The sequence below is a fragment of the Somniosus microcephalus genome, chromosome 22 (assembly GCF_052327205.1).
Source record: "Somniosus microcephalus isolate GS21.2 chromosome 22, FLI_Smic_1.0, whole genome shotgun sequence".
Classification (NCBI taxonomy): domain Eukaryota; kingdom Metazoa; phylum Chordata; class Chondrichthyes; order Squaliformes; family Somniosidae; genus Somniosus; species Somniosus microcephalus.
In genome coordinates this window covers 65,218,775-65,235,959 of record NC_141008.1, presented here as the reverse complement: position 1 = coordinate 65,235,959, position 17,185 = coordinate 65,218,775, and the positions used below count along the sequence as shown (strand labels likewise).

Sequence of the window (17,185 nt, the reverse complement as noted above, 5' to 3'; positions counted from 1 at the left end):
CACAGTCTTTCCATCTTTAATGCCTGGGGTAAAATGCTTCCACACATCCGACGGTAAACGTGGCATTGTTCTATGCAGAGAAATAAAGGGCATTCATCTCTGTGTCGAACTGCGGTCGATCAGCACGATTGCAACAGGGTGAGTACATTTTTGCTGATGCTCCATGTGATGGAAGCATGACCTGTACACACACGACGCTACATCACCAATAGTGTATTATTTTGTATATTTTAAATTGAAGGACAACAGAGTTCAACAAGTAACTGGTTTATTTGGTATAAAGTCTGATTTACTTACTGCATCATCACAATATCAGCAGAAAACAAAATGACTTCCCTCAGGACCCCTAACCTGGATCTTAAAAAAACTATAGCAGTCTTACAGATGCCTGCAGGCCAATCACAATTCGATATGCAAATATTACAAATAGAGGGAGCTAATCGCTCATCCACTCATCCAACCAATCAGGACACATTTGTTCACAGTCACACACAAAACTTGTAATTATTAAAACAAGCCAAGTAAGAAGATAAACATATATTGATTAAGAAATTCCTTAATAATTAAGATTCCATCTCTGTTAGTAATTTTAAGAGAGGACCTGTGGAAAAAAAAAGAAAGAAATACAAAAAAACAATATTATGCTAGCATGTGCTTTTTTGGGCAAAATTCCCAAGCTAAACTTCCCGTGGAAAATTTCCGGAAATTTACCGGAAACTTTCCACCCCTTTGCAACCCTAATCCAGTGTGCTCAGCCATTTCTTGATATCACGTGGAGTGAATCAAATTGGCTGAAGACTGGCATCTGTGATGGTGGGGACCTCAGGAGCAGGCCGATATTGATTATCCATTTGGCACTTCTGGCTGAAGATAGTTGCAAATGCTTCAGCCTTGTCCTTTGCACTCGCGTGCTGGGCTCCACCATCATTGAGGATGGGGATATTCATGGAGCCTCTCCCTCCTGTTAGTTGTTTAATGGTCCACCACCATTCACGACTGGATGTGGCAGGACTGCAGAGCTTTGATCTGATCCATTGGTTGTGTGATCGCTTGCTCTGTCTATAGCATGCATGTAGTCCCGTGTTGCAGCTTCCCCAGGTTGGCACCTCATTTTTAGGTATGCCTGGTGCTGCTCCTGGCATGCTCTTCTACACTCCTTATTGAACCAGGCCCCTGGCTTGATGATGATGGTAGAGTGAGGGATATGCCGGGCCATGAGGTTACTGTTTGTGGTGGAGTACAAATTTGCTGCTGCTGATGACCCACAGTGCCTCATGGATGCCCAGTTTTGAGCTGCTAGATCTGTTCTGAATCTATCCCAGTTAGCACGGTGGTAGTGCCACACAACACGATGGAGGGTGTCCTCATTGTGAAGACCGGACTTTGTCTCCCCAAGGACTGTGTGGTGGTCATGGCTACCCATACTGTCATGGACAGATGCATCAGCGACAGGTAGATTGGTGAGGATGAGGTCAAGTAAGCTTTTCCCTCAAGTTGGTTCTCTCACCACCTGCTGCAGGCCCTGTCTGGCAGCTATGTCTTTCAGGACTCAGTCAGCTCGGTCAGTAATGGTGCTACCGAGCCATTCTTGGTGATGGACATTGAAGTCCCCCACCCAGAGTACATTCTGTGCCCTTACTACCCTCAGTGCTTCTTCCAAGTGGTGTTCAACATGGAGGAGTACTGATTCATCAGCTGAGGGAGGGCGGTAGGTGGTAATCAGCAGGAAATTTCCTTGTCCATGTTTGACCTGATGCCAGGATACTTCATGGAGTTGGGAGTTAATTTTGAGGACTCCCAGGGCCACTCCCTCTGGACTTTATACCACTATGCCCCCACCTCTGGTGGGTCTGTCCTGTCGGTGGGACAGGACATACCCAGGGATGGTGATGGTGGAGTGTGGGACATTAGCTGAAAGGTATGATTCTGTTAGTATGACGATATCAGGCTGTTGCTTGACTAGGCTGTGGGACAGCTCTCCCAATTTTGGCACAAGTTGCCAGATGTTAGTGAGGAGGGCTTTGCAGGGTCGACTGAGCTGGGTGTGCCGTTGTCGTGTCCAAAACCGGTGCCGAGGTCGATGCCAAGTGGTCTGTCCGGTTTTATTCTTATTATTGTTTCTTGTAGCGGTTTGTTACATCGGAGTGGCTTGCTAGGCCATTTCAGTGGGCAGTTAAGAGTCATCCATATTGCTGTGGGTCTGGAGTCACATATAGGCCAGACCGGGTAAGGGCGACAGATTTCCTTCCCTAAAGGACATCAGTGAACCAGATGGGGTTTTACGACAATCCGATAGTTTCATGGTCACCATTACTGATACTAGCTTTTTATGCACAAGATAAGTGCTCACGGGGTTGGGGGTAATATATTAGCATGGACAGAGGATTGGCTCACTAACAGAAAACAGGGAGTCGGGATAAATGGGTCATTTTCCGGTTGGCAAACGGTAACTAGTGGGGTGCCACAGGGATCAGTGCTGGGACCTCAACTATTTACAATCTATATTAATGACTTGGATGAAGGGACCGAGTGTAATATAGCCAAATTTGCTGATGATACAAAGATAGGCGGGAAAGCAAGTTGTGAAGAGGACACAAAGAATCTGCAAAGGGATATAGACAGGTTAAGCGAGTGGGCAAACATTTGGCAGATGGAGTATAATGTGGGAAAGTGTGAGGTTATCCACTTTGGTAAGAAAAATAAAAAAGCAAATTATTATTTAAATAGAGAGTTTACAAAATGCTGCAGTACAGAGGGACCTGGGGGTCCTTGTGCATGAAACACAAAAAGCTAGCATGCAGGTACAGCAAGTAAATCAGGAAGGCAAATGGAATGTTGGCCTTTATTGCAAGAGGGCTGGAGTATAAAAGCAGGGAAGTCCTGCTACAACTGTACAGGGTATTGGTGAGACCACACCTGGAGTACTGCGTACAGTTTTTGTCTCCTTATTTAAAGGAGGGATATATTTGCATTGGAGGCAGTTCAGAGAAAGTTCACAAGGTTGATTCCTGAGATGAAGGGGTTGACTTATGAAGAAAGATTAAGCAGGCTGGGCCTATACTCATTGGAGTTTAGAAGAATGAGAGGTGATCTTATTGAAACATAAGATACTGAGGGGGCTCGACAAGGTAGATGCAGAGAGGATGTTTCCCCTCGTGGGGAAATCTAGAACTGGGGGGGGGGGCACAGTTTTAGAATAAGGGGGCACCCATTTAAAACTGAGATAAGAAGAATTTCTTCTCTCAGAGGGTCGTAAATCTGTGGAATTCTCTGCCCCAGAGCGCTGTGGAGGCTGGGTCATTGAATATATTTAAGGTGGAGATAGACAGATTTTTGAACAATAAGGGAGTGAAGGGTTATGGGGAGCGGGCAGGGAAATAGAGCTGAGCCCAAGATCAGGTCAGCCATGATCTCATTAAATGGCAGAGCAGGCTCGAGGGGCCAAATGACCTCCTCCTAACCCTAGTTCTTATGTATTCCAGATTTGTTTAATTAACTGAATTTAAATTCCACAGCTGCCGTGGTGGGATTTGAACTCCTGATGATTAGTCCAGGCCTCTGGGTTACTGCTCCAGTAACGTAACCACTAGGCTACCGTTCCCGTGAACGTGAACTAGAATGAAAAGATTCCCTGCCCCAATACTCTCTCTCCCCCTCTGAAAAGCATTGACCTCTTGTTGGGGTTCGGTTCCACAGGTGCCAGTCACCTTCCAGCAACTCGCTCAATAGTGGCCATTATTCATGTTTGAGGCTTGACCGTGTTAAAAGGTTATTCGGCTACACGGAGCATCACAACCAAGCTATCCTGTCCCCACCTGTGGTCCATTCACACATGCTCCCAGTGTGGGTCACTAGATGTCAATCAGGAGTTAGAAGCCTTGGATAACAATTAAGGGGTGCGGAGGCTAACTGTGATACCCTTGCTGCTGTCCCACCACAGGTCAGGATCTAACCTGGGACATTCCCAGTCTGTATGATTCAGCTATTCATTGTGTAAACATGCTGAGCCATTGGGGGAAGCTCGGAAATGATAAGAACTAATGCTACATTTACCCTACAATGGTGGCAGCCCCAACTATCCCGGCAGTGCTCCGAGGTAACTGAGGCAGCTGTGACTGCTGCTTGAGTCAGAGTACCACCACCATTGACATGGGCTTTCTCAACACCGCTGGTAGCAGTAACGTAAATGGATCGCGCGTGCATTGTTTCTTTCGTGTTGCTGCCAGTGCGCTGAAATCCAGTCCACCTTATGAACCCAGCAGCCAGGAGAAATAGTTGTGTATAATATAAACCCACTTGTAATGTATTATCACATGGTTTAGTATGAGCATGCTCAGTTCGCTCTGGCCTAGTAAAGCAAGCACATGAACTAGAAACTGGTGTCTCTGTCCTTCATTTGTTCTACCCACATATATTACAACACTGATGTGGACTTCTCTGTTTAAAGAAAAGAAAAAGAAAGACTTGCATTTATATAGTGCCTTTCACGATCACCGGACATCTCAAAGCGCTTTACAGCCAATGAACTACTTTTTGAAGTGGAGTCATTGTTGTAATGTGGGAAACACGGCAGCCAATTTGAGCACAGCAAGGTCCCACAAACAGCAATGTGATAATGACCAGATAATCTGTTTTTGTTATGTAGATTGAGGGATAAATATTGACCGGGACACTGGGGATAACTCTCCTACTCTTCTTCGAAATAGTGCCGTGGGATCTTTTACGTCCACCTGCGAGAGCAGACGGGGCCTCGGTTTAACGTCTCATCCGAAAGATGACACCTCTGACAGTGCAGCACTCCCTCAGCACTGCACTGTAGTGTCAGCCTAGATTTATGTACTCAAGTCCCTGGAGTGGGACTTGACCCCACAACCTTCTGACTCAGAGGCGAGTGTGCTACCAACTGAACACTAAAGGGACATCAATACCCCAATAGGCAGCTATTCGGGGTAACATCAGTTTCTGCTTCCAGTCTCAGTTGGAGCTGATATTTTGTTGTTTGACAGCAAGTTTGCCCTGTAGCAGTGCGTGCTATTTTTAAAGTGTCTTTTTAAAAACTGTATCTTAGTTTTTATTAAAACTGATACAAGAATGAGTAACAGCCGACGTCATCACTCTGGTCATCAGAAGGCACATTTATATTTATTAACAGGAAGAAGATCTTTCACCAGCCAGGCACTCCAGAGTCAGAGCGACTGCATGCTCTGTATTGACTCATAAAAAGATCAGAGCTTGCTGGAGGCAATTCATGTATAATGCTGACGAGTTTCTATAAATGCGCTGTGAGAAGGAATAAAAACATGCAGACATGTTTTATTTCTCAGAGTCTTGAACATTGTTTTAACTGAAGTAAAAAGAAAAATGGTTTAAAAAAAAAAGTTTTAATGAGTTTTCTCACATCTCTGAGAAGAAATGTCTCAAACTACAGGAAACTTTTGATTTACCGGCACCTAAATAACCGGAAATCTCGGTTAACCGGCAAAATTCAGGAGTAGGTTCAGGTAAGTTTTATTACTTGCCTTCCTTGATCTGTTGCTGTGCAAGGGTGTGGCTGCAGCTGTTGCTAAGCTACAGAGACGCTTGGAACTTGTGGCCATTGTTCTGAACCTGTTGCTAAGCAACAGGGTTTGTTGCTTTATACGGAGCTCTCAGCTCTGTATCTTTTACTATCGCTTTCGGTTATCCAGAATTTTTGATGAACCGGCACCACGTCGGTCCAGTCGGTGCCAGATAAAAAAAAAGTTTCCTGTACTTCACAGGAATTATTTTGAAGCACAGTGGCTATTATGTGGGAATCCAGCAGTCACATTATGCACAGCACGATCCAACAAACAGCAATGAGGTGAATGACCAGTTAATCTGTCATTGGTCGTGTTGGTTGAGGAAGATAATGTTGGCCTGAGCCACCTGAGCAAACAGACGAATCCTCAGTTTAATGTTTCAACCACACTATGGCACTTCTGGTAGCGCAGAATCCCTCAGTAATGCATTAGAATGTCAGCCTAGTTTACGTGCACAAGTAAACTTCAACCTTCTGACCCAGAGGTGGGCATGCTACCAACTGAGCCAAGCTAATGCTTAATGAAGTTCATCACTGTCTAACAACCATAATAACACATTCTCTTCCTCCCGCAAAAGGTGCTGATTACAGTCTACGGCCCTGACTAGTTTCTGCTACCTCCTACATTTGTCATTCTTCCACGTGCGAGCCTACATAGAGGGTGCTGACATGATGTTGTACTGGGGGAGGGGAGCTGGGGTGGCAGGGGAGAGGAGGTGGGGGGTGACCGGGGAGAGGAGGTGGGGGGTGGCCGGGGAGAGGAGGTGGGGGGTGGCCGGGGAGAGGAGGTGGGGGTGGCAGGGGAGAGGAGGTGGGGGGTGGCCGGGGAGAGGAGGTGGGGGGTGGCCGGGGAGAGGAGGTGGGGGTGGCAGGGGAGAGGAGATGGGGGGTGGCAGGGGAGAGGAGGTGGGGGGTGGCAGGGGAGAGGAGGTGGGGGTGGCAGGGGAGAGGAGGTGGGGGTGGCAGGGGAGAGGAGATGGGGGGTGGCAGGGGAGAGGAGGTGGGGGTGGCAGGGGAGAGGAGATGGGGGGTGGCAGGGGAGGAGGTGGGGGGTGGCAGGGGAGAGGAGATGGGGGTGGCAGGGGAGAGGAGGTGGGGGTGGCAGGGGAGAGGAGATGGGGGGTGGCAGGGGAGAGGAGGTGGGGGGTGGCAGGGGAGAGGAGATGGGGGGTGGCAGGGGAGAAGAGGTGGGGGTGGCAGGAGAGAGGAGATGGGGGGTGGCAGGAGAGAGGAGATGGGGGGTGGCAGGAGAGAGGAGATGGGGGGTGGCAGGGGAGAGGAGGTGGGGGTGGCAGGGGAGAGGAGGTGGGGGGTGGCAGGGGAGAGGAGGTGGGGGTGGCAGGAGAGAGGAGATGGGGGGTGGCAGGAGAGAGGAGGTGGGGGTGGCAGGAGAGAGGAGATGGGGGGTAGCAGGAGAGAGGAGATGGGGGGTGGCAGGGGAGAGGTGGTGGGGCCGGGAGAGGAAGGGATGGGGGGGTGGAGGGGAGGGGGTGGGGGCATCATAATCAAATCCAGTCATGCCTACGCCCAATGCCCTCATGCACCCACACACGCAAACACTTTCCAATGTGAGTACTGGATAGTGATCTGGAGAGAGAGTGCCTCAAATGATACGTCAGCTGGAATCAGCCAAGTGCAGACTGGGCTTGCTGCTTTGTATGATATAGTTTCCACACTTGGCAATGCACAATTCAAGTGGGCCTTTGTGGTGGGGGCAATTAATGATTCTCAAGAAAGATGGACCATTTTCATTTGGTCAGTGTTCTACTTTTAAAATCTATTGAAGATACCCTCATGTGACAGGCAGGGTCACACACTGAGCCATTATCTAAACCAACATGAACAAATTGGCAAGATGTTCTCTACATTACAATAGTGATTACACTTCAAAAGTACTTCACTGGCTCTGAAGTGCTTTGGGATGTCCTGAGGTGTAAATGCAAGGTCTTTTTTCTCCACAGCTTCAAAGAGGTATGATTATGTATTAGTAATGCACCTGGCTAGACATGTATTGCATAGAAGGAGTTTGGCACTTTAAAAATAAAAATGGGGAATGGTGAAGAGCCAAGGCCCCTAGTGAGAAAGAATGAATCAGAATAGGAATACGTTTTGATTTCAATATAGAGATGATGTATATCTGGCAAAAGAACCAGAGGGAAGAGGTGATTTGTTTTTTTTACACAAATTGTTGTGATCTGGAACGCACTGCCTGAAAGGCTGGTGGAAGCAGATTCAATAATAATTTTCAAAAGGGAATTGGAGGAAGGAGAATAATTTGCAGTGCTATGGGGAAGAGGGTAGGGGAGTGGGACTAATTGATAGCTCTTTCAAAGACCCGGCACAGGCACAATGGGGTGAATGGCCTCCTTCTGTGCTGTGTCATTCTATGTAGGGCAGAGGAAAATGGTGGAGGATGCCATGCTTGGAGCTTAGGAAGAACAAGGGAGAAGACTTCAAGGGTGAAATAGAGAGAAAAGAAAGTTTGTGACAAAGAGAAAATGATTAGAGGCTAGGCATAAAGGAAGGGTCATCCCATCAGACAATAAGCCTTCTGGACTTGAGACTGAGAAATTAGAAGAGGCAGCCCAAATATGGGAGCAGTATTCAAGCCTTGGGATTGAGAGATTCAGGGCTGTGGAGTGGGTCAGCACGTTGTCCTTTTTACTTCTGGAACCTGAGCTTGAACCTAAAACAGACCGTTAGGTCTTGTTTGTTTGTTGGCCGTAAGGATCCTGCACAGAATTCATTAGGATATTCTCAACCAAGTTCTTAATAGATGCCAGTCCACAGCACAAAACTGTTCAAACATTTACCACAGACTGACTGCTGAGCTGATTTTTTTTAAATTTGGGTTAAAAAAAATGTAATCTTGTTTATTTTTGACTGGTGCTAAAATATCGCTGTAGCTTTCAAAGAGTAACTCCTGGCTAAACAAACTGATTTCTACTGATCTCAGGTCATTATATTATCAGGCCTTTGTTGGCATTCAACTGATACCAAATAGTATCACACTCCACTGGGGAAAAACAATTTTGGATTCAGTTCCTGCAGCGCACCGTAATCTCTACCCAGCGACACTATACTCCTAACATCTGAGCAAATATTGTAGTGATTGTGTTTGGTTACTGAATTATAAGCCAAAAGGTTTTTTTCTTGTCCTTACCATTGTAAGTGTATTTTCTCCCTCCCTTTTAGGTTTATTCATAGAATTTACATTCCTAAAATATATATGGGAATGTAATCTTTCATAAAATGTGTGTCTGTCCACTTTTGAGAATGCAATTTAAGATATGGAACAAAACCCAAATGTACCATCTTTCAACTAAGACAGCCATGCCCAGGCCTCCTGTCAACATAAATTTTGATCAGTCCACTAGGAGGTGTACAAGAACAGTGCAGCCCGAGGGTGCTTTGTACTTCAGCTTTTCCACCCTCTCTACGGAAGTCCCTGCAACTTCCATTTTCCACATTTCCCTCACAACAGGGTCAAGATTGTAAACTTACTGTACAGGTAATTGTGCCCACCTCCTACAATAGTACAATGGTAAGATAGTAATACGTCATATTGCAATGCAGCGCCAACAGATTGCCAAATACCGACCACAGATTCCTAAATACATCCCTGCATGTTAAACCTTTCAGGAAGTTTCAAATAGAGAGGGGGAAAAAAATCACATTCGAAAAAGTGCACTAGCTGTAAAATCCAGCTTTAGTGTCTTTGCCGGCATAGACCAGTTGAGCCGAATGGCCTGTTTTCTATGCTGTAAATTCTATGTATGTAACTATCCCTATGAGACGGCTGCAGGTGCGTCTCTGCCCTGTTACTTTGTGATGTGCTCGCTATCTAATTAAATTAAACACGGGAGCAATCTTCAGAAGAAATAAAACCGAACAAGCTAAAGTTCTATAATTGGTTTTCAATGGGAATCGTAACTGACCTTTCATCCTCAGTTGAAATACAAGAATAAAATGTTCGTTTTCAATCGTCCTTTACTACTTGTTGAATAGTAGTGTTTATTGTCCAACTTTACATTGCCCATACATCGCCTATACAGTTAAGACGTCAATTGGTTGCTTCATATTGTGTGGATCAGGATAGAATCACACACCGGCAATGAGATGAGATTTTGTAATGTGATGACATTAATCAGCATAAATAATGCCACTACAATATGAATTAGATGTACTCGAGCTGTTTACAAAACAGAAGGAGTAACATTAGGGTAGGGGAATGATGACCCTTTAAACATTACAGCTGGAGTATTGCACCAGCTCAGAGTAGAAATTGTTTGGGTGGGATGTAATCCTTTGTTGTGTTCTCACACACAAAGATAACCAAAGTCAAGATATATAGCATCATCAGATATAAAACTGGATAATTGAAGACTGAAACTGTTGCACGGGGTAAATCAAACTGCTTTGAATGAATCATCTAGAAACCTACAATAACGTAGCTGCCTCTGATCAAATCCCCGGTACACACGTCGGGTTGCTCGATTAGGATGCCAAGTAGGATGTGTTGATGTGGTTTAAATGGTTGTTCGGATCAATCTAGATTGTAATTATCCTGATAGTGAAGAAAGGGAAGGCAGATCTTTAGAAGCGTGCAATTTATCATTCAGCCATCCTGTTGTTCTTTCAACAGTTGCCATCCCCCGGACTGCATTCAGCCAATACCAAACTGAAGGGAAGTAATTTGGGTTAAATATTTGGAAAATTATCATTATCAAATTGTTTGTCCCGGAAAACACCGATATAGTCCTGTCATTATAGACAAAGTAAGTCCTGTCCAAGCATACTCTGTGAACTGGGTGTAGTAAGGATTGTGTGTGGCTGTGATCATCCCCACTCCTGAATAACTTGCTGGCACTTATTGTCTAGGCTCACACACACATACTTGGGGGAGGTCGATCAGTACCTATGGAAATGAATCAATGGCTTCGGGGAGAAAGCACGCAGTATGAGCTTTCCAGTACTTTTCACACTGCTGCCCGTATATGTTGCGTCCGTGTATAATAAGACACAGACTGCGGAGAACGGTACAACAGGTGTTTACTCAACGTGGCTCACACTGCAACTGATCTGTACAGATTACTACTCAGTGCTATATACAGGTGTGGTCACTGCCGGTACTACAGTATACAGGAGCTGTAAAAAGTAGTTCTCCCCTTAAAGGTACATACACTACAGTTGTGGCTTTGTGCGTTTCTGAAAATAAAAATAGTGAATATTTAAAGTGAGTTATGAGTTATATTTAAATGAAAGCAATAATAATTTGGGTGTCTCTCACCTTTAATTAGTCAGAGACGTGAAAACAAAATGAATACTGTAATGTATATACCTTTAAGGGGGGAACTATGTTTTACAGCTCATGTATACTGCAGTACTGGCAGTGACCACACCTGTATATAAACCCTGAGTAGGGATCTGTACTGTTAGTTTTAGAGTAACCCTCATCCAGTAAACACCAGTCTCTGTCTATTTATTGAAGGACACCATACATCAAGATTCACGGATTTAACATTGGCGACGAGTCGATTCGAACCTACCTGCAACTCTGCAGAAGAAGGCCGATTCCAGGGGCACGGGCGTCGACCATCTGGCGGAGACTCCAGCGAGACGGGCTGGCAGCAGGTATGGCGCAGACCCTTCCGGGACGGCGGCAGCTGGAGCCGACCGACGGCACAGGGGAAGGCCGAGCAGCGTCGACTGGGTAAGAGAGAGGGTAAAGCACACAGGGCGCAGCCGGGGTTGAAGACCGAGCGGCATCGACGGGGAAAAAAGAGGGTAGAGCGCACGGGGCGCAGCCGGGGTTCAGGACCGAGCGGCGTCAACGAGAGAGGCGCGCAGGAAAAGGCGCAGAGCGCGGCCGGTGTTCAAGGGCTGAGCAGCGTCAGCAGAGAAGAAGGGAGAGCGCGGGAGACGCCATTTTGAGCCACAGCGGAGAAGAAGGGAGAGCGCGGGAAGAAAGGAGAGCGCGGGAGACGCCATTTTGAGCCACAGCGGAGAAGAAGGGAGAGCGCGGGAGACGCCATTTTTAGCCAGTCTAACCACACCCAGGGATGCCGAAGAGTGGCAGTGTCACAGCGTTCGACAATGAAGTCGAAGATTGGGCGACATATGTCGAACGCATAGAAGTATACTGCAAGGCGAAGGAAGTGCCAGATGACAGGAAAGCACTGGTATTGTTGAATTCCATGGGTGCAAAAACGTATGGCTTACTGTGAAACCTAGTAACCCCAGAGAAGCCAGTGGAAAAGGATTTTGAAAACATAGTGTCAATCCTACAGGACCACTTAGACCCCACACCACTGCTGATAGCGGAAAGATTTAAGTTTCACAAAAGGAACCAGCATAAAGATGAAAGTAATGCTGAGTTTGTAACAGAACCATGCAAGCTATTGAAACACTGCCAGTTTGGAACGGGACTAGCAGATACTTTAAGGGACAAGTTTGTGTGTGGGCTTCAAAGTGAAGGAACCCAGAAACGGCTTCTATCAGAAAAGGATCTTACACTGGACAAGGCTTTCAGCATGGCAGAATCACACGAAGCAGCTGCACGGGGCGCGGCAGAGATACAACGGAGACCGCAAGAATATGGCACAAATGAAATGTCATACGGAACAGCGAAGTGCTATCGCTGCGGCAGAACAACACACGACCATAAGGATTGCTGGTTCAAGGACAAAGTGTGCAGACAGTGTGGCAAAGTAGGACACATAGCAAGAGTCTGCAGGTTGGAAAAGAAAACCAGCAGCAAGAAATCCCCACAGGAGAAGTACAAGAAGGTACATAAGGTGACGGAGAGTAGTGCAGATGAACAGAAAAGTGATACAGACTCTGGAAGCAAGGAGCTGGGTTGTCTGAAACTACATAATGTGATCAAAACGGAGGATCACCAAACTATCTGGGTCACGCTCAAGATAGACGGAGTCCAAGTGGAAATGGAATTGGACACAGGATCAGCCCTAACAGTCATAAACCGAAGGGACTACAAGCGGCTATTCTCACATATACCCTTGAGAGATACAGAGATTGTCTTGAAGACGTACACGGGGCAAAAAGCCTACCCCAAAGGAAAAATAAGGGTGAACGTTATATATAACGGCAAGGAAACACCAAAAATGGACCCATATGTATTGCCAGATGGAGGACCACCACTACTAGGACGTGAATGGATCCGGAAGATACAGCTAGATTGGCATTCCATACAAGCACTGACTGTAGATGCCAAAAAGGATGACAACGTCACACCTGGACGACTGTCAAAAATGCTAACTGACGCACAAGAAGTGTTCCAGGAGGGACTCGGAACACTAAAAGGCATAACAGCGATGATCAAAATAGAGGAAAATGCAAGCCCAAAGTTTTTAAGGCCAGACCGGTGCCTTATGCGATCCGCCCAGCCGTCGAAGCAGAGCTGGAAGGTTTGGAACGTTCTGGAGTACTGTCCAAAGTGGACTGGAGCGAGTGGGCTACACCCATCGTTCCTGTAATGAAGAGGTCGTTGAGTAATACGCCTGGGGAACCAAAGAAGGTTCACATCTGTGGGGACTTTAAGGTGACAGTGAACCCAGTCCTTCACACGGTACAATATCCGCTTCCGCGGATTGAAGATATTTTCGCCTCGCTATCTGGAGGAAAACGCTTCACTAAGATTGATCTGGCCCAGGCGTACCTGCAAATGGAGGTAGAAGAAGCCTCGAAACAGTATCTCACGATCAACACTCATAAAGGTCTCTACCAATACAACCGGCTGGTGTTCGGGGTAGCATCAGCTCCGGCTATTTGGCAAAGGGCAATGGATCAAGTCCTACAAGGGATTCCAGGGACCCAGTGTTATTTGGACAACATCCTGGTCACGGGCGAAAATGACAGTGATCACCTCGACAACCTGGAGCAGGTGCTCACTAGATTGAAGGAATATGGGCTCCGAGCTAATCGCCACAAATGCGAGTTTTTCCAGAAGCAGATCTCGTATTGTGGCCACGTTATTGATGAAGAGGGGTTACATAAGTCCCCTGAAAAGATCAAGGCAGTAGTCAAGGCTCCAGCACCGGAAAATGTGTCACAACTGAGGTCGTTCCTCGGGCTGGTGAACTACTACCATAAGTTCTTGCCGAATTTGTCTACAGTACTACACCCACTGAACACCCTACTGCAAACGGGGGTACCATGGAAGTGGAATGACGAATGTAAACGAGCTTTCCAAAAGTGCAAAGAATTGATCACATCAAAAGAGGTGTTGGCTCATTTCAACCCAGCACTACCAATTCGGTTGGCGTGTGATGCATCACCCTATGGTATTGGAGCGGTGCTGTCGCACAAATTCCCAGACAGCTCGGAGAGGCCAGTAGCCTTTTGCGTCTCGGTCACTAACCTCAGCCGAGCGTAACTACGCCCAGATTGACAGGGAGGCCCTCAGCCTAGTGTGGGGAGTGAAAAAGTTCAACCACTATCTGCACGGGCAGAAGTTCACCTTGCTGACTGACCACCAACCACTTGTCTCCCTCTTTAATCCAAAGAAGGGCGTTCCAGTGATGACTGCGCAACGGCTACAAAGATGGTCCCTTTTTCTAGGGGCGAACCAATATGAAATCGAGTATAAGGGCACGAAACAGCATGGAAACGCTGATGGGCTATCACGCCTGCCACTGCCTACTGCGGAGGAAGCACCAGCAGTGGACCCTGTCGAAATATTTTATTCGACTATAATTGAACGCTTGCCAGTAACTAACGCTGATATAGAGAAGGAGACCCGAAATGACCCGACACTGTCTCGGGTATATGACTTGACGGTGAAGGGATGGCCAAAACATGGCGACTCACTGTTGCATGCATTCTCATCCAGAAGAGAACATCTGTCAGTATGCCAGGGGACCTTGATGTGTGGATCCAGAGTGGTAATTCCACCCAAGTTAAGGGAGAGAGTGCTCAATGAGCTTCACGAAGGCCATCTGGGAGGGGTGAAAATGAAAAGCCTTGCTAGGGCTTATGTGTGGTGGCCGGGGATCGATCAGCAAATCGAGGACCTGACAAAGAGCTGCTCAGGATGCCAGAAGGTCCAAAATGCACCACCACATGCCCTTCTACACCCATGGGAGTGGCCCTCCTCTCCATGGCAACGGGTGCATATTGATTTTGCTGGTCCATTCATGGACTCAATGTTTTTAATAGCCGTGGATGCACACTCGAAATGGCCTGAGGTGATCAAAATGTCCTCCACCACGGAGAAAACGATTGCAGTCCTACGGACCATATTTGCTAGGAACGGCTTGCCAGAGCAGATTTGCTCTGATAACGGACCACAGTTTGTGTCCGAAGAGTTTCGAAGATTTATGAAAAGGAATGGGGTAAGGCATTACAAATCCGCCCCGTATCATCCAGCCACAAATGGATTGGCTGAGAGCTTCGTACAAACCTTTAAAAAGGCAGTAAGGGCCATGTGCGATGACAACATTCCACTGCAGCATAAGGTGGACAATTTCCTGTTGGCCTACAGAAATGCGACACATGCAGTCACCAACCAGACCCCGGCCATGATGTTCTTTAACCGAAGGTTGAGATTTCGTCTGGATTTGCTCAGACCAAATGTACGAAGAGATGTTGAGAATAAGCAATTCCAGCACATCAATGAGAAGCCGACAAGGAGCTTCAATGTAGGGCAACCAGTCTTGGCCCGCGACTACCGAACAGAGAAATGGCAACCAGGAACGATATGCACACGGCAGGGGCCACTAATGTACACAGTGGATGTTGGGGAGAACATTGTGAGGCGCCATGTCGACCAGATCCTAGAGTCACAGGAACGAGTCAACCCCATGTCTCGCGTACCTGGTGATGAACCCGATATACAGGTAGCATCTACCCCAGAAACAGTAGCATCGGAAGCTGATGAACCAACCGACGACAGGGGGCCAGAATTGCCTCCGCACCAAGAGCAAGACACTCAGGAAAGGCGCTATCCAGAAAGGATCAGGAAGCCGCCCCAAAGACTGAATTTATAAATGGACTATTTTCAGTTAATGTTGCATGTTAAAAGTGTTAATTGTTAAATGGATGTTATGGTACTGTTAATCTAAAAGGGGAGGAATTGTAGTGTATGTACCTTTTTAAGGGGAGAACTACTTTTTACAGCTCCTGTATACTGTAGTACCGGCAGTGACCACACCTGTATATAAACCCTGAGTAGGGATCTGTACTGTTAGTTTTAGAGTAACCCTCATCCAGTAAACACCTGTTGATTGTTCCTCTGCAGTCTCTGTCTATTTATTGAAGGACATGATACATCAAGATTCACAGATTTAACAACAACGACCAAAGTGATGAAGCACGATAGCCTGACCTCCAAAACACTGTGGGCTAGATTTTCGTGGAGCCGTCAGGCGGGGTTTCAGGCATGGGGGGAGGGGGAGAAATCCCGAATTTGGTGGTCCCGACACCATCTCGCCCAAAACCCCGCCCTACGTAAGTTTCAGGGGCGGTGGGTACCCGCACCGCACTGGGACCCGCCGAAACCAGGCGGGAAGGGATTAGTGCCAATTAACTGCCTGTTAACAGGTAGTTAACTTGCAGTTTTTAGCCTAATCCCTATTTTGAGGGGTTTCGTGTGGGTTTCCCGACGGCTCCAAACCACGCCAGGTTAGAGCAGGCGGGCCGTCGGGTTGAAGGAGTTGGAGGGGTCGCGATGTTGGCGCTCAGGTGAGTGATGGGTGCATGAGTGCAAAGGTAAGTGTGTGAAGAACTTTTACTTACCTGTACTTACCTTCACAGCCTTTCTTCCTGTAGCCGTCTGGAGTGCATCACTCAGCCGGTACTTAAAGCTGAACGGCTGCGATCTGTGAAAAGTGACAGCCTTCAGCTTTGAGTGCCGGTAAGAGTTCTAACTGAGTCTGTGCAGAAGGACTCATGGTAGAACTCAGACTGTCAGTGTTTGACAGCTTCAAACAGCTGTGAAACACTGATATTTCATCTGTCAAGAACTCTTGACAGATGAAATTTCAGTCTGTGACATCACCTGTTGCCAGGTGACCCTTAATTGGCCTGCTGAGCCTGCTGGGCGGGCTCAACAAGGTCAATCAAGAGAAAATTGCGTGGATTGGCCGGACGTCGAAGTAGGCGGGCCAAAAACCCGAAAGGGGAAGTCCCGCCTTCTTCCCGACAGGTTCGGGAAAATCTACCCCACTGAGTTTGTTCAGTAAAAGAGCCACAACACAGGCCGATACAGCAAAAAAAACCTTGCGTTTATATCGTGCCTTTCGCGGCCTCAGGACGTCCCAAAGTGCTTTACAGCCAATGAAGTACTTTTGAAGTGTAGTCACTGTTGTAATGTAGGAAATGTGGCAACCAATTTGAGCACAGCAAGCTCCCACAGTGTGATAATGACCAGATAATTTCCGGCTCCTACGGGTGAGTACAAGGTGTGTACGTGCCCGTAGGGGCCGCGCAAGGTCCAGTTTTAGACATGCGCTAAAACCCGGAACTTGCGATCTGTCAAGAATCTTCTTGACAGATGATCCGCATCTGGGAGATCGGCATCTGCGGGCGGAGAGCTGGGCTATTTGCCCAACTTCTGCCCAGCGACTGCCCGTGAAATTCTTACGCCTGGTAAAAGCAAGGCATAAG

General features: G+C 47.1%; 1 protein-coding gene across 2 annotated transcripts in view; it reads right to left on the bottom strand.

Moving 5' to 3' along the window:
• Window positions 1-17,185, bottom strand: part of ankrd13b (ankyrin repeat domain 13B) — a 459,259-nt gene that overhangs the window by 207,171 nt on the left and 234,903 nt on the right. The window lies entirely within an intron of this gene.